The sequence below is a fragment of the Dendrobates tinctorius genome, unplaced genomic scaffold, assembly GCF_039654945.1.
Source record: "Dendrobates tinctorius isolate UK_male_01 unplaced genomic scaffold, ASM3965494v1 ptg000086l, whole genome shotgun sequence".
In the NCBI taxonomy this organism is placed as follows: domain Eukaryota; kingdom Metazoa; phylum Chordata; class Amphibia; order Anura; family Dendrobatidae; genus Dendrobates; species Dendrobates tinctorius.
The window spans coordinates 60,148,003-60,169,851 of NW_027361754.1; the positions used below are offsets into that span (position 1 = coordinate 60,148,003).

The following is a 21,849-nucleotide window of genomic DNA, read 5'->3' on the forward strand; positions in this document are numbered from 1 at the left end:
GTGTAGTAATCACATCATATGTTTTGTAGGACTGGTATTTACCACTGACCATATGGCGGTAATATCCATGTTGGTCTTTATATAGAGATTATTTTCAGGAACAGCGCAGTTATCTCCTACATCCACTATTAGGGTGCGTCACTGAGTTGTAATCAAGGTTTCCTGGTTAGGCCTTTTTCACACTTCTGTTTTTGACCATCAGTCAAAATCCGCCTTTTTTTTTGGCGGATCCGTTTTTTTCCCTATTGCGTTGCATTACCGGCGGATCTTGACGGATGACCATCCGTTGGATCCGCCAAATTTTTTGCGTCCGCCGACATGCCTGGACGGACCATGCAACGTTTTTTTGCTGCAGGAACCGCATTTTACATTGCGCATGCCCGGAGGAAGGAAGTCAGCCGGAAATTTAATCCTGAAATTCATTCATTCTCTCTCTCTCTGATCCGCTTTCCGCCATTTTGGCGGATTTTAACTGACACAAAAAAACTGAAGTGTGAAACAGGCCTTAGGGGCCCACTGAGAAGTTTCACCCCCCCCCCCCCCCCCCCCGAACCAAAACCCTAGCTACGCCTCTGCCCACACAGCGTGGCTTCCTCAGAGGAAAGTGAAAGTGAGTATTCAGTATTTGGTCAGTATTTTACCTCAGTATTTGTAGGCCAAAACCAGGAGAGGAGCAATAAAAGGAAATGTCACCATTTCTGTATTTTTCACCCACTCCTGATTTTGGCTTATAAATACTGAGGTAAAATACTGACCAAATACTGAACGTGTGAACGTGGCCTTAGGATGTGTGCACGCAACATCATTTTCAGGCAGGTCCACCAATCAGAGCTCGTCTTTCATTATGTAAATACTGTAGCTCTGGTAAAATGAAAGCTGCCCTGTGATAGGTTGCTATGGGCAACTAATCAGTTTTTACAAATCTGCCTAATTTTTTTTTACATGTTCGGGCAGATAATTCTTGTTTCCTGCCGTATTGCGTGAAATCACCAAAGCTCATATAGCACTGCAATGCATGTGGAACTGTGGAATTACTAGTTATCAATTTCTCAAATAAAACCTTGACAGCATAATCTCATACATTGAGGTTGTCCAGCCCTATATACAATATATATATATATAATATACAGTACAGACCAAAAGTTTGGACACACCTTCTCAATCAAAGAGTTTTCTTTATTTTCATGACTATGAAAATTGTAGATTCACTCTGAAGGCATCAAAACTAAAAATTAACACATGTGGAATTATATAATTAACAAAAAAGTGTGAAACAACTGAAAATACTGTATGTCTTATATTCTAGGTTCTTCAAAGTAGCCACCTTTTGCTTTGATTACTGCTTTGCACACTCTTGGCATTCTCTTGATGAGCTTCAAGAGGTAGTCACCGGAAATGGTTTTCACTTCACAGGTGTGCCCTGTCAGGCATAACAAGTGGGGTTTCTTGCCTTATAAATGGGGTTGGGACCATCAGTTGTGTTGTGCAGAAGTCTGGTGGATACACAGCTGATAGTCCTACTGAATAGACTGTTAGCTGCTTTTTTCTTGCCATAATACAAATTCTAAGTAAAGAAAAACGAGCGGCCACCATTACTTTAAGAAATGAAGGTTAGTCAGTCCGAAAAATTGGGAAAACTTTTAAAGTGTACCCAAGTGCAGTGGCAAAAACCATCAAGTGCTACAAAGAAACTGGCTCACATGAGGACCGCCCCAGGAAAGGAAGACCAAGAGTCACCTCTGCTGCGGAGGATAAGTTCATCCGAGTCACCAGCCTCAGAAATCGCAAGTTAACAGCAGCTCAGATTAGAGACCAGGTCAATGCCACACAGAGTTCTAGCAGCAGACACATCTCTACAACAACTGTTAAGAGGAGACTTTGTGCAGCAGGCCTTCATGGTAAAATAGCTGCTAGGAAACCACTGCTAAGGACAGGCAACAAGCAGAAGAGACTTGTTTGGGCTAAAGAACACAAGGAATGGACATTAGACCTGAGGAAATCTGTGCTTTGGTCTGATGAGTCCAAATTTGAGATCTTTGGTTCCAACCACCATGTCTTTGTGTGACGAAGAAAAGGTGAACGGATGGACTCTACATGCCTGGTTCCCACCGTGAAGCATGGAGGAGGTGTGATGGTGCTTTGCTGGTGACACTGTTGGGGATTTATTCAAAATTGAAGGCATACTGAACCAGCATGGCTACCACAGCATCTTGCAGCGGCATGCTATTCCATCTGGTTTGCGTTTAGTTGGACCATCATTTATTTTTCAACAGGACAATGACCCCAAACCCACCTCCAGGCTGTGTAAGGGCTATTTGACCAAGAAGGAGAGTGATGGGGTGCTACGCCAGATGACCTGGCCTCCACAGTCACCAGACCTGAACCCAATAGAGATGGTTTGGGGTGAGCTGGACCGCAGAGTGAAGGCAAAAGGGCCAACAAGTGCTAAGCATCTCTAGGAACTCCTTCAAGACTGTTGGAAGACCATTTCCGGTGACTACCTCTTGAAGCTCATCAAGAGAATGCCAAGAGTGTGCAAAGCAGTAATCAAAGCAAAAGGTGGCTACTTTGAAGAACCTACAATATAAGACATATTTTCAGTTGTTTCACACTTTTTTGTTAATTATATAATTCCACATGTGTCAATTCATAGTTTTGATGCCTACAGAGTGAATCTACAATTTTCATAGTCATGAAAATAAAGAAAACTCTTTGAGGTGTGTCCAAACTTTTGGTCTGTACTATATATATATATATATATATATATATATATATATATATATATTAGCACCCTATCATACAGCCCTATATGCCATTACAGCTCGTTTTAGCACTACAGGACGGGTTCAGTAGCCCTGTCAGGGGGCCAGTCCTCATACGCTACTGACTCACCACCATCCACTCAGGGCTTTCCTATGTAAGCACTGCAGAAAGCACTAGGGGAGCCCCAACCTTACAGACGGCCCCACTGCAAAGCACACCGGGAGTTGTAGTCTTTCATTCCTCCGGCAGAACGCGTCAGTGAGTTTGTGAACTACAACTCCCGTCAGACCCTGCGCGGCCGGGATTCTGCTGTCTCTACTGTCAGAGAGAACGATGTAAGTGGAAAGGGAAATGCGGCTGTGAGAAGACACGGACTCCGGGAAGCAGGGACACAGCTCTGCCTGCAGCTGGTGAGTGCCCGCAGCTCTGTACTTCACCCTGGCATAGGTTGGCATCGGTGGCACCAGGTGACAGAGGCACGTTTTTGCAGTACTGTTCTAAATCTTAGTGGGTGGCAGTGCTACCACCATTACCCCTATAAGATAAATATTGGCACCCCCAAAATATAGGCCTCTTGGTGTGCAAGATAAGGATTCACTGCACAAGTTTAAGCCCCTGACCTGTTCTTAATTTGGAAATTAAAGGGTTAAACACGTTATTGGTGGTGGCATTAATTGTCAATATGCTAAATGGCTGAAAATAATTGTTGTTTCGCGACCTATGGCGGCGTACGAGCGCCATGTTACCATTTCCGTATGTCATATTCATCCATTCATGCCTCCTGATGTTGTAGCCATAAGCAAACTCCAGTGCTCGAGTCATCTTGTCCTGTCAGATCCTGGGAAAGCTGGATAAGTCAGTCCAAATTTACTGCCGCGGGACTAGTCCTCACCCAACTTTCTTAAGAAATCTGTAATTCACCTGCCGCTTATATTATTACAGATGTAAACAAATGTACCTTTCAGGAGTCGGGGAAAGCTGGATGACAACTGATTTAATGCTCCTGCACGGGTTGTCAGACAACTTATTTTTTAAGATTATTGCCTAAGGAATGTGCCTAGTTGTACAGCCGTGTTTCATCTGCCCCTATATCAGTGCATAGTAGACATATTTACCATTCAGGAGTCTGTGAAAGCTGGGTGATCCATAGCTCCCAAATGTCTTCTCTGCCAGCTTTCCTAGACCACTGCATAAGGTATTTGTCCAGCGATTTAGTCACGCCTCATCTGTTCCCTCTATTATTGCATAACTAACCCGGTTTACTCTTCAGAAGTCAGTGAACGTTTGGTGACAACTGATTTAGAGTTCTCAGATGGGTTGTCACCCAGCTTTTCCTAAACTCCTTTGTAAGGAGTCTGCTTTCCTTACCTCAATAGCTCTTATATCAATGCACTAAGTCACCAGTTTGTCTTTCAAGAATCTGGGAAAGCAGGGTGACATCTGATGTTGTAGCTCTTAGATGGGACGTTGCCCATCTTGCCTGGATAAAGAAGCTGCCTTGTTATCACCCTTGCCTATGTTTTTGGCCAGTCTACCATTCAGGAGTCAGGGAAAGCTGGATGACAACTGATTTATAGCACTTGGATGGCATGGTCCCCATCCTTTCTAGACCATTGTATTAGGAAGCTATCTCGTTATACAGACATGTCTCACCCATGCCTAGGTTTTCTGCATAACTAAGCCAATCTAAGGGTACCGTCACATTTAGCGATGCACCAGCAATCCCGACAGCGATGCGACCCGGTCAGGATCGCTGGTGCATCGCTAAATGGTCGCTTGTGAGCTGCCAAACAGGCAGATATCACAGTGATGTAGCAGTGGTCGGCGGTCGTTACTTACCTGTCACACGCAGCGATGAAGACATCCTCCCGCCCGCGTCCACGCGTCGCTCGTCGGCGCCAGCAGGAAGCGGCTGACGAGAAACGTCCCAGGACGTTCTCGCGCAATCAGCGATGGACAGCGGGGGAGCCGGTCGGAGGTAAGTATCACACATAGCGATATCGCTGCTGTGTCACAAAATCGGTGACGCTTAAGCGAGATCGCTAGCGATCTCGCTTAGTGTGACGGGGCCTTAACATTCAGGACTCAGGGAAAGCAGGGTAACAACTGATTTCAGCTCTGTAAAGGGTTGTCACCCTGCTGTCCTAGACCTCTGCATAGTGAATCTACTTAATTGATTCAACTGCTTTTATCAAAAATCATTCAGGGGTAATTCAGTCTGGAGGAGGGGGCTGGATTATTATGTATCGGCTATTATAGGGTTAAACATGGAATAATGGTGCCAAACCTCACTGTCAGCATCGCTGGAGTCGATGAGAGCGGCTTCTATACAGACCCCTGTGCATTCTTTCTCATCCATAGATCTAAAGCACAAGGCTGCACCACTGAGACACTCGTGACAATGTGCCCCCCCCTTCTGATTTTGTCGGCCGCTGTGTTGTCACCCAAACCACTAAATCTGCATCGTACTTGGCATTGATGTGTAAAGTTGGGGACGTTGATGGATTCGGGGGGACAACTTTGCACCTGAAAGAATTCAGAAAGATGTTGTCATTGGAATCTCTCAGTAGTGCAGCCTCAGGTTTGGGCCTGTACCATCAAAAAGTCCTAAAAATAAGATTTCAAAAGATGTTTTTCACACTTGTATAGCAACTAGAAACATGTATGATAACTGGGAGTCCCACCGCTGAAACCTGATCACTGGATGGTGGTCCCAAACTCAAGGATTGTGAATGCAATGTTGGTCACGTGTGTGCGCCAATAACATGTGTGAGACAGATAGAGGGGTCAGCATCAGGGGTTTCCAGTGATGCATCGCTTAGTTTACTGGATGCATCAGCTTTGTCTGAGTCACAGTTTTCTCTGCTGCAGAGCTCAGAATGCTAAGCTGTTTATAACCCCGCCCACAGCACTGATTGGCAGCTTTCTCTGTACACTGTGCATAGGCAGAAAGTTGTCAGTCAGTGATTGGATGGCATGATTGGACCAGGAGGCAAGAGATACCGAGTCCTGTAGTGATAATCTCCTGCTGATAAACCACTGATTTTATTGTAACAGCAAAACACTGTGTAAGTGACATCACAGAAGTCAGGCTCTCTGCCCCTACATCATGCTCTCAGATTACCCAGCAAAGACCTACTGACAGATTCTAAGCATGGTCAGTGGCTTCTTTCTCCTGGGATTCCTATCGAGGAGCAGAATGAAGGGGATGTGGTGCCTCATATGTGGGCAATCAATGGGCACTGCTGGGGCGCCACATCCCCTTGGTTCTACCGAAGTCGAACCCTTCCCCCACTGGTGAGTCGGTATTGATGGCCATCACTTCATGCCCCTTTAAGCATAACGAAGCACACTGGGTGGAGGCTTTCTAGAATATGACACCTACATGTCACATTTCATATTCTGTTTTGTATTACTTTGTTGTGTTTCCTCAGGGCATATGTATAAAAGAAAGAGGATGATATGTATCACTATGTATCCAGAAAGGCAGACTGGACACTATGTGTCCTCACCAGAGTCCATAGTTGTCGTTCATCTTCTTAGCCTGGAGTAGTGAGAATTTGGGATTCACATTGAAAAGTACAGGAAAGATGTATATCTTTGTACCGTGTTAGCCAGTAGATAGAAAAATATTCAGGATTGAGAGTCCTCAGTAGTTGATACCTTTTAATGGCTAACTGAAAAGATGGTAACACATTGCAAGCTTTCGAGACTACTCAGGTCTCTTCATCAGGCTAGACTAATACAAAATCTGAAGTCACATATTTATGTGACTTCAGATTTTGTATTAGCTATGCCTGATGAAGAGACCTGAGTAGTCTCGAAAGCTTGCAATGTGTTACCATCTTTTCAGTTAGCCATTAAAAGGTATCAACTACTGAGGACTCTCAATCCTGAATTCATTGAAAAGTAATAACCTTTTTATTGACTTTATTTTTTAACGTTTTTTTTGTGTCTATTTGTTTTTGCCAGTATTGTAAATACATTATAAAAAGTAAGTAAATGTCATTCAATGTCGCATAATGTTTGTACAGTATGCAGTGGCGTAACTGTAATAGGTGCAGGGGGAGCAATCACGCCTGGGCCCTGGAGACTAGAGGGGCCCCAAAGATCTTTTTGTCCCATAGACAAAGACAACTACTATTAAAGACCAGTGATAGTCGAGGGCCCTGTTGGGCATTTTGCATTGGGGGCCACTGACAGAGTCAGCCTCTTTATCCGAGCAGCATAGGGAACTGTAGATATATCAGGGAGGTGTTAAAAGGGTAGTTTAGAAGTAGGCATTCATGGATCGATGGCGGTGGCGACCTCTGTGGGAACATCGCCTTTCAGCAATCTAGGTAGGTGGTGGTGTCGGTCCATCACTAAGCATAGGCCATCAATGTGTATTTTTGGTAAATTGGTGTTAAAAATGTATATTCTGCTTTGAGAACTAGCTGAAAATGTTAATTGGCCTCCTATATATAATATGCTATGCACGTTATTCTCACTGGATCTGTAGTTATGGGCAGCATGGTGGCTCAGTGGTTCGAATCCCACCAAGTACAACATCTGCAAGGAGTTTGTATGTTCTTCCCATGTTTGCGTGAGTTTCCTCCGGGTACTCTGGTTTCCTCCCACATTCCAAAGACATACTGATAGGGAATTTAGATTGTGAGTCCCATCGGAGACAGTGATGATAATGTGTGCAAACTGTAAAGCGCTGCGGAATATGTTAGCGCTATATAAAAATAAAGATTATTAGTTGCCATGTTGTTAGGACCAGTCCCTGGGCTACTTAAAGCCACGGAAGCCCTTGCACAAGTGCTACATGCTCGTCCTCTGCAATGTGTTATATCTTCTCCACCTTTCCACCTGGGTCACATCGCCCGCCCGAATTTATATAGTCACAATCTGACTAATCTACAAGAGGGCAGGTCACTGCCTTCCACAAGATCAACACATTAACCTTCTGCTTGTCAGAACGATCGGATGATCGGATTTCTGTTTCTTTCTACTTTACAGCTCATCCCTTGCATTCATGTGATCTGATGAACTGTGGTTTTCTGTCCCCACACATTTGCTGTCACATACAGAAGGCTGTTTACTCTGGCAATCAGCAGAATGGAGCTGCCCATATCTGAATGTCGCTGAGCTGCTGCGCCAGGCACAGCTCTATGTGTGAACAGCGTTTATGTGCCTGGATATACAGTAGGAGCTGCTGTGCCTGGACTATGGGGCTCACTATGGGAAGTGCTGCTGAGCTACCAGGATCAGACCGCCTCCAATTAAGTGGACTGGTCACTGCCTCCAACAACATCAACACATTAATCTCCCTCTGCCATCAAACCCCCACTGATTGGAAGTCTCAACCTTTTCTTTCCCTGACTCCTGCCGCTGAGCACAGCACATACCCATTAGAATCTAATGTGTATATTATTATTATTTATTTATATAGCGCCATTAATTCCATGGTGCTGTACATGAGAAGGGTATATGCGGTGCTCGGTGCTCAACGGCAAGAATCAGATTAGATGATGGGTCAGTCAATTCCACTGAAATCAGCAAAGTTTTTTACATTAATCTGCTGTGTCTAGCCAACTTAAAGCGTACCTGTCATTTGATGATTTTTCAGGATATGATTTCATGTGTGTACATGGAAATAACATTATTTCTGGCCATTATATGATTTTTATCCTGCTTGTTCACCAATTTTCCCCTCTGAAGGCTCTATTTATAACTTTTATTTGTCTGTGAGCTGGTGCATTGAGACTAGCTGCTATGATGTCTCCCATTGGCAGCACACATAGACAAGGGCAATCTGCTCTCCTGTTTCTATGTAGCATGCAGACAGTGGTAAATGATGTAGTAGTACTGAGCAGTGTAGCTGTGAATCCAGTGAGATAAACATTTGCTAGAAACCATGTGTCTGTGCTTCTCTCTGCGCTTCCTCCTCCTCCCCTCTCCTTAGACATCAATAGGCAGCTGTGATCGGACAACCTCAGTGTTTTCATCATGATGGATCAGAGGTTTATCAGAATGGAAGTTGAGATCAGGAGGCATTGGGGGGAGAAGTGGCTTGTAAGATTTCTCAGATAAGATATAGAACAATGTTTTTTATATTCAATTGTACAATTATTTTATTACAAGTTTGCAAAAATACACTGACCATTTAAGTATAGGCCGTCAATCTTATAGTCTCTGAGAACCCCTTTACATTAATTTTTGCTTTCTCTTTGGAGGTTCTCTATGATAACTAGTTTGTTATATAATTGTATGTCCGTTTTATAATCTAACAATTATCAGGTCTCATTTATGGTAAAATAAACATTTGTTTACTGTGATTTTTATCGATACCAACACATTATAGTGATCAGCACTTTCATTGTATTCATCTGTAGGGTAATCATAAAGGATTTGATGACTCAGAATATACTGCCAGGGTTCATGAACACATTATTATTTTTGTGTTAGGGGGCGGCTGAGGCCCCCATATGAATCGCAGTTATCAGGTCAAAGCTCTGGGGACCTTTCTAACAAGTTGGTAACTGCTGCCAAGAGCAGATTAGGTTTAGTAATAATTTTGGAGGATTTACTTAACCTTTTCATTGCAAGATATTTAATTTCTGTTTAGAAGAAAATGAAACCTATTACTGTAACCATAAAATCTGGCTCTCAGTTCTGACACACAGAGGGATGGCGTCTTTTGCAGGATACGATCGCTATGATGTCTATGGGTTGACTTCTTGAGAAACCTTCTTTAAGCAGATTTATACATAGTCTTAATTAGAAATGTATTACGGTATTTTGCTGCTGTAAACTCTGTTCAACTCCTTCACATAGCGAACTCTGCCGCTGCAGATCTGACAGTTCTCTTGTTCCCTTCTCTCAATTTTAAATCCGTTGACTTTCAGATACTGTTTGTCAGGGTATCCCTTGAATCCATTTTTCACGGCTTCAGAATGGAGGGTGTAATCTTTTGAGGTTGTCGCCAAATTTTTCTGATTTTTAGTTTTTTCGCACAAGATGACGGCTGACTGGTATTTTATTTACGGTAGATAACTTTGGATGGACTTTTCTTTTTAGTATACTAGTCGAAATAAGAGTGTGTTAGGCCTCTTTCACACTTCCGTTTTTGACCATCAGTCAAAATCCGCCAGGTTTTGAAAAAAACGGATCCGCCATTTTTTTTTGCGGATCCGTTTTTTTCCCCATTGAGTTGCATTACTGGCGGATCTTGACAGATGGCCATCTGTTGGATCCGTTTTTGTGAGGATCCGCAAAATTTTTTGCATCCGCCGGCATGCCTCGACGGACCTTGCAACGTTTTTTTTGGTTGTTGGATCCGCATTTTCCAGTGCGCATGCCCGGAGAAAGGAAGTCAGGGAGAAAATTAACCCTGAAATCCTTTCTGGCGGACGAGAAAAATTCTCTCTCTCTCATCCTGTGCCATCCGTTAACATCAGTTAGGAACGGATCCGCTTTTCTGGCGGATTTTAACTGACACAAAAACTGAAGTGTGAAAGAAGCCTTAGCAATAACTTTGACACTCAGCAAGGCATCATCAGCTCTTTTGATCTCCAATGTGTCCTGTGGAAGGTCCCAACCAAATTAGAGAGAATTTCCAACATGATTGATATACATTTTGTACAATTTCAAAAACTTCTCATCATTATCAGAAGAAATTGTCAGAAAACTTTGGACATTTCTGATGTATTATCCAGGAAGTCCAAATACTGAACCCCTTCAGCGAAAAATTTTCTAATCAGCCCATTTTAAATCTTGGAGATCAGAACTCAGCTGAACGCTTCTGCCCCTTTGGTCATTAGATATTTGGACGTCACCCCATACCTGGATTAATACGACGGATAGTATATGACCACCATTGCTATTTTGTCATAGTCAAGTATTGTTTATATGGCCAAATTTTCGGCTCACTTAGGATCAAAGTCATATTTTACGTTACACAAGTCAACTGAGTTTTTCTGTCAACGGTCAGATCTATGCCCAATAGAGATGAACAACGACATTGCAGCACAGAGTGGACTGATACAGAGCAAACAGTACAAAAGTTCAGATGTTCCAGTGTCACACGAGGGAGGGCTGTGTAGACCAACTCTATGTGGAGAAGTCAAGGTTGTGTATTGCCATGATATAACATGAACTATCATAGCATGAAATACTGTGGCGTCATAGAGGAAAGCTATCCTAAAACCAAGAGTAAAGTATATAATTTCCAAGTGCTAGCAGCTTCCAACTTCAAAGGAGAACTATCTATGACTTTCTGAGCTAAAGAGACTTATGGCCATTTTCTCCTTTTTGCTACTGTGAAGATTATTGTGTGGACAGTGACTTGTGTTCGTCCATACTTCCCATGGAAAAGTGTGATGTGCCAAAAAAATTTCTACCCATTCAGAGGCCTCAGAGCAGTGACGTTGGCTGCCACGATGGCATTCTGATATGATATATATGATGGCGCCATGATCAAGCTCTTATGGTAGATATCTACCACTGGATTATGCAAGGTCCAGTGGGCAGTTATATGATAAGTTAGTTGGGTGTCCCATAGAAAAAGTAAAAAAGTTTCCCTGTACTGTCCCAAATTATTTTGTCACCCCCGACCCACTAGAGAAGTGCCAATGTATAGTTTGTTTGTGTCCCCTTTCCATCCAGGACACTTCCCACTTCCATGTTTGCTATTGTTAATGAGAGATAAAATTCTGTTGTCCATAAGAGAATTAGTTTGGGGTCAGCCTAAGCTAAATCTCTCAACGAAAAGTGGGTACATGGGTGCCCTTTACCATGATCTATACCTTCAGAATCATGGAATAGGGTGTAAAGGCCTCTTAGTCTAGGCACAGAGGTGTTTCGGGTGCGGCTGTCGTTCCTGACCTTTGAGACTTCCACCGATTCTGACAGTGGAGGGGACCCAATGCAAGTGTAGTTTTGCATTTCCCTCTAATATTTTTCTACGTATCTTCCGGCTTTCCAGTGTGCACAGAACCACGTTGCTAGGATTTCACTTTGCAGGAGAACAACAGTGAAAGGGTTGCAGTAATTCATTATCGTTGCGTGCCCGTCATACTCAGGATCTTAAAGGTCGGACTGCCTTCCAACATGGTGGCATATCCTGGTATTATGCAATCACTTTATGGCTTGGGAATACCTCTTTAAGGAGCATCTCAAGGAAATGTTTCTCGACCCGCTTTTGTGAAGAACATATGGCCTCTGCGGTAGAGGTATTTTTTTTATAGAATCAGGAAACACTGCCAAGTGTCAACCTTTATACTTCAGAGCAAAAATCCTGTATATATGGTAGCAAATAGATACATGTATGATAACCTGGGTAGTTAGGTATCCTGGAAATACACCTTTGAGAGGCAGTTTGTCTTTTTTTCCCCACACCATTATCTCCATTAATTAACCTTTTAAAGAGTGGCACTGGCCACCAATATAATCAGTCATTGTCTCTTATTTTTTAGATTGTTACCGGTGAGGCCATACGGGTGGCAAAATTCTGCATACTCGCTGTGGTTAATGACTGCGCGATTATGAGACAAAATTGTGCACCCCTTAGCCACTCTTTAAATTAATGAGGTTCCGATTTTGCAGTGTCCATTTTTGGGGGAATTCATCAAGACTGGGATTTTGTTACCCTTGGAGTAAGATATACTAAATTTATTAAGAGTTGCACACCTCTTTTGGACTACCTGTGCTCCAAAGTCATTTACTCCAGCTACAAGATGGGGTACATTTCTGCTTTATTTTATGCCGCTTTCTGATGTAAATTATACAAAATCTATTGGACTGCATAAAGTAGAATATTGCAAAATGCTTGCGCAGCTACATGTTGTGCAGAAATATACAACTTTTATATACCAGTGAATTAACAAAGTGCACAATGGATTCTGTGCAGAAGATTGACATTAATTTTACTCTATCTTTGTAGCTCTCCTACTATTTTTTTCTCATTAATGTACACCCTGCACCCCATCTTGCCTGAAAAGAAACAGAAATGTAGAAATTTTTGCAGATATATTACAAAAGAAAAATTGAAATATCACATGGTCATAAGTATTCAGACCCTTTGCTCAGTATTGAGTAGAAGCTCCCTTTTGAGATAGTACAGCCTTGGGAATGATGCAACAAGTTTTTCACACCTGGATTTGGGGATCCTCTACCATTCTTCCTTGCAGATCCTCTCCAGTTCCCTCAGGTTGGATGGTGAACAGGGGCATAACTACCACGGTCGCAGCAGTCGCCACTGCGACTGGGCCCGGGGGGAGTCAGAGGCCCGGCAGGCATATCTCTCAACCGTCCCGATTCTCGCGGGACAGTCCCGTTTTTGACCCCACCCGCGTCCCGCACGGGAGTCTATTTTTCCTGCACTGCACTGAGCCGCCATGCCCCCCCCCATGCACCCCATCCTCGCCCTCCCGCAGAGACCCACCGCACTGACAGCAGCCTCTCACAGCCTGCAATGACGTCGCTAGGCTGTTTTCTCTAATGTGCGCACAGGAGGGGAGCAGTCAGGGATCACATGATCAGGGGCCTCGGTGTCTGCAGGACTCTGCTGTGCTGGTTTTCATGGTGCTGGATGAGGTAAAGTTTATGTGTAGGGTCAGGAGGGGTTTACAGTGTGGATGTAGCAGAGCTGTGTGTACAATTTTGGACGGAGCGGAGCCGTGTGTGTAGGAGGTGTACGGAGCGGAGCTGTGTGTGTACAATTTTGGGCGGAGCCGTAGGTGTACGGAGCGGAGCCGTAGGTGTACGGAGTGGAGCCGTAGGTGTACAGAGCCGCGCGTGTATGAGGTGTACGGAGCGGAGCCGCGCGTGTATGAGGTGTACGGAGCGGAGCCGCGCGTGTATGAGGTGTACGGAGCGGAGCCGCGCGTGTATGAGGTGTACGGAGCGGAGCTGCGCGTGTATGAGGTGTACGGAGCGGAGATGTGCGTGTATTTTGGCATGGGGGCCCCCATTTGAAAGTTCGCACCGGGGCCCATAACTTTGTAGTTACGCCACTGAGGGTGAACGTTGGTGGACAGCCATTTTCAGGTCTCTCCAGAGATGCTCAATTGGGTTTAGGTCAGGGCTCTGGCTGGGCCAGTCAAGAATGGTCACAGAGTTGTTCTGAAGCCACTCCTTGGTTATTTTAGCTGTGTGCTTAGGGTCTTTGTCTTGTTGGAAGGTGAACCTTCTGCCAAGTCTGAGGTCCAGAGCACTCTGGAAGAGGTTTTCATCCAGGATATTATTATTTATTTATATAGCGCCATTGATTCCATGGTGCTGTACATGAGAAGGGGTTACATACAAAGTACAGATATCACTTACAGTAAACAAACTAACAATCACAGACTGATATAGAGGGGAGAGAGGACCCTACCCTTATAGGCTTACATTCTACAGGATGGTGGGGAAGGAGACAGTAGGTTGGGAGGTTGCAGCAGTTCCAGTGATGGTGAGGCGGTAGCTCCAGTGGTGGTGAGGGGGCAGCGGGGATCATTGCAGGTTGTAAGCTTTCCTGAAGAGGTGGGTTTTCAGGTTCCGTCTGAAAGATCCAATTGTGGTTGATAGTTGGACGTGTTGGGGCAAAGAATTACAGAGGATGGGGGCTATTCGGGAGAAGTCTTGGAGGCGGTTGGGTGAGGAGCGAATAAGTGTGGAGGAGAGAAGGAGGTCTTGAGAGGACAGGATATCTCTGTACTTTTCCGCATTCATGTTTCCTTCAATTGCAACCAGTCCTCCTGTCCCTGCAGCTGAAAAACACCCCCATAGCATGATTCTGCCATCACCATGTTTCACTGTTGGGATTGTATTGGGCAGGTGATGAGCAGTGCCTGATTTTCTCCACACATACCACTTAGAATTGTCACCAAAAAGTTTTATTTTTGTCTCAGACCAGAGAATCTTATTTCTCATAGTCTTGGAGTCCATTTGTTTTTTTAGCAAACTCTATGCAGGCTTTCATATGTTTGGCACTGAGGAGAGGCTTCTGTCAGGGCACTGTGCCATAAAGGCCCGACTGGTGGAGGGCTGCAGTGATAGTTGACTTTATGAAACTTTCTCCCAACTTCCTATTTGCATCTCTGAAGATCAGCCACAGTGATCTTGGGGTTCTTCTTTATCTCTCACCAAAACTCTTCTCCCACGATTGCTCAGTTTAGCTAGACAGCCAGGTCTATAAGGGTGAGTGCACACAGTGCGGATTCAGCTGCGGATTTTTCCGTGCGGATTTGCATGTAAAACCGCAGGTAAAGTGACCTGCGGATTTGCCTGCGGTTTTACACCTGAACAATGGAACAGGTGTGTCAAACCGCAGCGGAATCCACAGAAAGAATTGACATGCTGTGAATTTAAAACCGCAGCATCTGCACTGCGGTTTTGAAATCCCATTGCTTAGCATTGTACTGTACAATGCCTGCGGAACTGCTGCAGATCCGCAGGGCCAAATTAGCTGCGGATCCGCAGCAGAATCCGCAGTGTGTGCACATACCCTAAGAAGATTTCGGGTGGTCCCAAACTTCTTCCATTCGATTATGGAGGCAACTGTGCTCTTAGGAACCTTGAGCACTGCAGAAATTTTTTTTGTAACCTTGGCAAGATCTGTGCCTTGCCACAATTCTGTCTCTGAGCTCCTTGGCCAGTTCCTTTGACCTCATGATCCTCATTTGGTCTGACATGCACTGTGAGGTCTATAAACAGGTGTGTGCCTAAGTCCTCTCAGTTTAATTAAACACAGCTGGACTCCAATGAAGGAGTAGAACCGTCTCAAGGAGGATCACAAGGAAATGGACAGCATGTGACTTAAATCTGAGTGTCTGAGCAAAGGGTTTGAATGCTTATGGCCATGTGATATCAGTTTTTCTTTTTTAATAAATTTGCAAAAATTTCTAAATTTCTGTTTTTTTCAGTCAAGATGGGGTGCAGAGTGTACATTAATGAGATGTAAATGAACTTTTTTGAATTTACCAAATGGCTGTGATGAAACAAAGAGTGAAAAATTTAAAGGGGTCTGAATACTTTCCGAACCCACTGTATATTGAGGCTCTGATGAGTTATAACAGTCCATGCCTCAGAAATAAGGTGCATATTCACATTAGATGAATATTGGCTGAACTTGCTGATTTCGTTTTCGGCAATACTTCCTAACCATCTATTGAGTATGGCAGCGTTCCCAATTTTCTTGCCTCGGCAAATGTCGGGGAGGGAAGAAAGATCTTGTGTCTGAATTTCAACATAACCAAAATTTTTGCTGCTAGAGATGTCAAGAAAGAGGTCTCCCACTGAGAACACATGCACGATCAGCTGCATCAAGTGTGCATGTGTTTGAGGGTGGGGTCAGGAAGAGCTGCTATCAGTTTTTTAAGGTATGCAGCCAGTTTAAGGCCATGTGCACACATTTAGTATTTGCAGCAGACTTTTCAGCAGCAAAAAACAGAGCGTTAACAGGAGAAACGCTGCATAAAATACACGCATCTTTTATGTATTTTTTGTGTTCTTTTCTTAGTGAGTTTTTACGTTTGTTTCTCATTCCTACGAATGGGTGAAAATACTGCAAAAATGCTGAAAGGATTGACATTTCACGGATTTAATAAAACGCTTTGATGGTTTAAATCTGCAAAGAAAAAAATAAGCAGTGACATCTCATTCACTTTGCTGGTGTTGTAAAATGTTGTATTGTTTCTTCGAAAAAACACGCATAAAAAAACAAGGCAAAAATGCTACATGTGAACGAGCCCTAAAGCCTTTTTTGGACAAACATCTTCTGAATTTTACTTTCTATATCCTTGACCCAGCTAGAACTCCCTCAGTATCTCATTTACTTGGCTAGTGCTGTAAAACTCTGCTATTTTCCCCTTGGCAATAACGCAACGTGTGAACAAGCCCTAAAGCCTTGTTCGTCCAAACATCTTCTGAAAAACCCTTCCCATTTACGTCACCCACATAGATCTCCTTCAGTATCTCCTGCGGTTCTTTCATACCTTCCAGGAAACTACATTACTGTAGCAATCCAGGATTATTGATCTCGTACTTCTAGCTATTAGGAATAACTGTTTCTTCAACCATCAATTGGGTCTTCGTCTTCTCTCTGTAGCTTTGTGTCATAATTGTTGTCTGATTGTTTTACATCTTGACAGACCACAAGAAAATGAAGCGAGAAGTAAGATGCAGGCATCACTTAGTCATCTATTTCTAATAATACTCAGAAATTGGCAGTAATGGCGAACAGAGAACATTTTCATTAATGAATTTCCTATGCTTAGAGCCATAGTGCTCATCCATCCATAGTTAACAGTCTAATAATCCATTTATAGAAAGCTAATAACCTGTGTGCAGTAGCTCTACTGGACTGGAAAAATAATTTCTTAGTAGGGTTAAAGGGGAGAAGGAAACTGTATATACAACACTTCCCCTTTAGTGACCATCCATAAAATGATCCAGTGTAGTCCCATCCTGTGGTCATGAGTTAGGCTAGTTTCACATTAGCGTTTTTTTGCGCAGCGCATCGGGCGCATAAAAAACGCAAAGAAAAACGCAAAACAAACGCGCGTTTTTTTAACGTCATGCGCACGCTGATGTGTAAAAAAAACGCAGAGTTGTTTGCGTTTTACATGCGTTTTTTGCATGCGTTGGCGTTTTTTATGCGCATGCGTTTTTAAGTGTGACGTTTTTTCCATTGTCTAGAGAACATTCTAGACTTGTTTCACTCAAAAACGCATGCGTAAAAAAACGCAACCGTGCGCAAGACCATGCGCACGCATGCGTTACCATAGACTTCAATGTGTTGTTTTTGCGCATTCCGTGCGCAAGCGTGCGCATGCGTTTTTTTGCCGAGACAGGGCGCACCAAAAAATCCAACATGTTGCGTCTGGCGCACCTGGCGCAAAAGACAAAAAAACGCATGCGCACGAAAACGCAAGTGTGCGCAAAAACATGCGCACGTCATGTTAAACATAGGTGCGCAGTGCGCATGCGCACGGGTGCGCACGATGCGCTGCGCACAAAAGCGCAAATGTGAAACCAGCCTTACTTTCTTTTATCTGCGCATGTAGGCTAGCAACAAGAAGGGTCAGAAATAATGGAGTAATAGGCAACTGCAGATCAGACTACATTCAGGGTTTAATTGTGGTCTGTAACCATGGAAACAGATTGTTTTGTCTAGAAGTTTAAAATTTAAACTGCTTTCATTTTTTTAAACAGCTCTGATAAAATGACAGCTGCTCTGTGATTGGTTGCAACTTGCTATGAGCAACAAAAACCATTCTTTAGTCAGTTTTGATAAACCTACTCTTCTAACTGGTTGGTGCTTCAGAATTGAAGACCGATCAGGGAGCGTGTATGTATTTCAACGCCAGAAAGAAAATAAAAGGAGACCTAGGGCAGAGTAAATAATTTTTTGATCTTAAAATCTGAGGAAATATGAGAAATGTGTAGGAGACTGATGCTAAACAACAACTAAAAGTGCCGACAAGCAGTCATCCTCTTATTTGGTGTCGGTATGGGTCTTAAGCCCCCCGTCACACACAGCGATCTCGCTAGCGAGATCGCTGCCGAGTCACAAGTTTTGTGACGCAACAGCGATCTCACCAGCGAGATCGCTGTGTGACACTTATCAGCGACCGGTCCCCCTGCCGGGTATCGCTGATCGTGCTGGAATGGCCAGGACATTTTTTTGATCGCTGGTCTCCCGCTGGCCAGCATGCATCGCTGCATGTGACAGGCGGGAGACCAGCGATCAGCGCGCTGGTAACTAAGGTAAACGTCGGGTTTCTAAGCAGCGCGCAGTCACTTGTTACCCTCCTGTCACTGATGCTGATCGCTGGTGAGCTGCCTGTTTGGCAGCTCACCAGCGATCATGTAGCGACACACCAATGATCCTGACAAGGTAATATCGTTGTCGGGATCACTGGTGCGTCGCTATGTGTGACGGGGCCTTTAGTAAGACCACCAGTGAGTACATCAGGTAGTCACAACACCAGAAAGCCCCTTAAAGTTGTTTCAGCAGATTTAATCACTTGTTCAAAACTCATCTCGATCATTTCTTTTACCTTTTTTTTTCATGGTCTAACACTGAGGGTAAGTTCACACTGGGCTTTTTTGTTCTGCAGCAAAACTTGATTTCTTGGCAGGAAAGAAGCTGTGGCAAAAACGCATGTTTAGGTGCGTTTTTGGTGTTTTTTGTTTGCGTTTTTGTTGCAGTTTTGGTGCATGTTTTTCATGTGTTTTGTGTCTCTTTGTGTATGCTGATAAAGTTGAGTGCCCCCCCAGAGAAAAAAAACTACTTCTTGTAGAATCATACCTCTAGACCCTTTGAAAAGCTGGTAATTCATATGCGGAGTACAGTGAAATCACAGACAGGTTAGAATAGAATAGATATATACACATAGAATACATAAATATATACGTCAGTGACACACACATATATACGATATATATGTACTTATATTACATAGATAGAAAAGCCGGCAATTCATGTGACGCATAGTGTAAAATCACTGCAGGAGCTGACAGGATAGAAGAGATGGATTACTCGCAGTAAATACATATAGAATAGGTAGATATATACGGTAGATGTCTGTGACAAATATAATTAGTACAGTGTGTGTGCAGCTTACTTTTCATGCATTTAATTAATAAAAGATTATTTTTCTGAAAATAATGGTGTGGGCTCCCGCATAATTTTCTTAAGCAGCAGAGGGAAAGCCCCCTGGGAAGGGGGTAATACCCATGGAGCTTCGCAGGCTATTAATATGAGCTCACAACTGGTATGTGTGGCTCCCCCTGCTGTATGCATGGCTCCTCCGTCCTCCCCTTGTTGTATGCGTGGCTCTTCCGTCCTCCCCCTGTTGTATGCGTGGCTCCTCCGTCCTCCCCCTGCTGTATGCGTGGCTCCTCCGTCCTCCCCCTGCTGTATGCGTGGCTCCTCTGTCCTCCCCCTGCTGTATGCGTTGCTCCTCTGTCCTCCCCCTGCTGTATGCGTGGCTCCTCTGTCCTCCCCCTGCTGTATGCGTGGCTCCTCTGTCCTCCCCCTGCTGTATGCGTGGCTCCTCTGTCCTCCCCCTGCTGTATGCGTGGCTCCTCTGTCCTCCCCATGCTGTATGCGTGGCTCCTCTGTCCTCCCCCTGCTGTATGCGTGGCTCCTCTGTCCTCCCCATGCTGTATGCGTGGCTCCTCTGTTCTCCCCCTGCTGTATGCGTGGCTCCTCTGTTCTCCCCCTGCTGTATGCGTGGCTCCTCCGTCCTCCTCCTGCTGTATGCGTGGCTCCTCCGTCCTCCTCCTGCTGTATGCGTGGCTCCTCCGTCGTCCTCCTGTATGCGTGGCTCCTCCGTCCTCCTCCTGCTGTATGCGTGGCTCCTCCGTCCTCCCCATGCTGTATGCATGGCTCCTGTTGGGAACGGCGGAACGCAATAAATAAAAATAAATAATAAAAAATAAATAATAAAGTGCGTTCGCCGCTCGGGGTCCACCGTGCAGTAGATGTAAACACTGCTGCTAAGTAGTGACAGACGAGCAATATGGCGGAAATGCGCACGCGGGTTGAACGTCACCCAAGTGCTCTAAGCAATCTGTTTGCTCACAGAGACGTCAGCAGAGGTAAACACAAAAGGCTGAGCCTGTTAGTGTCACAGGTCTCAGGTAAATGCACACACGGTATCAGGTCACAGGAGCAGGACCCAAGACAGAGGAGCTGCGTCCTTCTAGACCTACCGTGCGTGCGGCGTCGCTACTGCGGACGCCAAAGAGGGCTGCAACTGCAGCGCGGCATAGGGCACTGCCGCTGGTTGACAAAGCAAGAAAGCAGGCGCAATGTCGGATGCTATCACTGTGGATGATGCTGTAGTGGCTTCAGGCTTGCCACGCGCTGGCGCTGACACTAATCTAAGTTCCTGTACACATTCGTAATATCAGAGGGAGGGGATCTTAATGAGTCATTCGCAGGTTCATACATTCATCATTCACACAGTAGCGACTATACTAGTGCATGGCCGAACGGTCATGCGCGCTTTTTATAGCAGGGACCTTCCGGAAGCTTCCAGATCTCCGAGATGGACCAATGAGATCGGGAGCAGGACCTGGGCACATGACTCCCGATCTCCAATGGGAGATCGTCTCGTGAGCATGCCCAGTAGGAGAACAGAGGGACTTAGTCTCTGGAGCGATCTGCTGCAAAGTAATCTCCTCTGCGGTAGTTAGACAGCAGGAGACCGCAGAATGTGAGGCTCTGGATTCCTGCAGAGCAGATGCAGAAACCTGATGCCTAACAGCTCCTCTGTCCTCCCTCTGCTGTATGCATGGTTCGGTGTCCTCCCCCTGCTGTATACATGACTCCTCCGTCCTCCCCCTGCTGTATGCATGGCTCGGCGTCCTCCCCCATGTATGCATGGCTCCTCTGTCCTTCCCGTCATACTCACCCCCTCATGGCACGGTTTCTGCACTTCCCTGCTTCTCCGATGGTCTCCGGTGCCAGAAGCTTCTTCCTGTGTTCAGCGGTCACATGGTACCGCTCATTAAAGTAATGAATATGCGCTCCACGCCTATGGGAGTGGAGTCACGTGCATATTCATTACTTTAATGAGCGGTACCACGTGACCGCTGAACACAGGAAGAAGCTGCTGGTGCCGGAGACCATCGGAGAATCAGGGAGGTTCAGAGACCGTGCCAGGAGGGGGTGAGTATGATCTGACAGTCGCGCTCCCCTTCCCCCTCTGACCCCCTGGGACAATGACTCGAGTATAAGTTGAGAGGGGCACTTTCAGCCTAAAAAAATGGGCTGAAAATCTCGGCTTATACTTGAATATATACGGTATGTTTTCTCTGAGAATGCTGCAGCAATAACGCAGCCAAAGTCTGCTTTATGCTGGCTGTGGTCCAGGCAGTGTAATTCTACTGTCAGGTTCCTGTTAATTCGTCTTTTTCTACCTAGTTATCAAAGTTTATGTTATGCCATTTTTTTTTATTTTTTAGATATGTCGAATTCAGAATGCCCAATTACAGACATTGATGTTTGAGTTTTTTCCACCAATACGGCCTTGTGAGCATATATGTGGATGCTGAGTTTGGGTCAGAAGACCCTCAGCTGGTCCTAACGTAAGGGTCCGTATCCGA

General features: G+C 44.7%; 1 protein-coding gene across 3 annotated transcripts in view; it reads left to right on the plus strand.

The window, feature by feature from the left end:
- The first annotated feature begins 3,041 nt into the window (after nucleotides 1–3,041).
- MIB2 (MIB E3 ubiquitin protein ligase 2) overlaps nucleotides 3,042–21,849 on the plus strand; it is a 124,065-nt gene continuing 105,257 nt past the window's right edge. For 2 of the 3 annotated variants that reach the window (XM_073585467.1, XM_073585469.1), the window contains exon 1: nucleotides 3,042–3,173. The gene's annotated coding sequence lies outside the window, so the exon portion shown is untranslated. The remainder of the gene's footprint in view (nucleotides 3,174–21,849) is intronic. The other variant, XM_073585468.1, reaches the window with a different exon arrangement.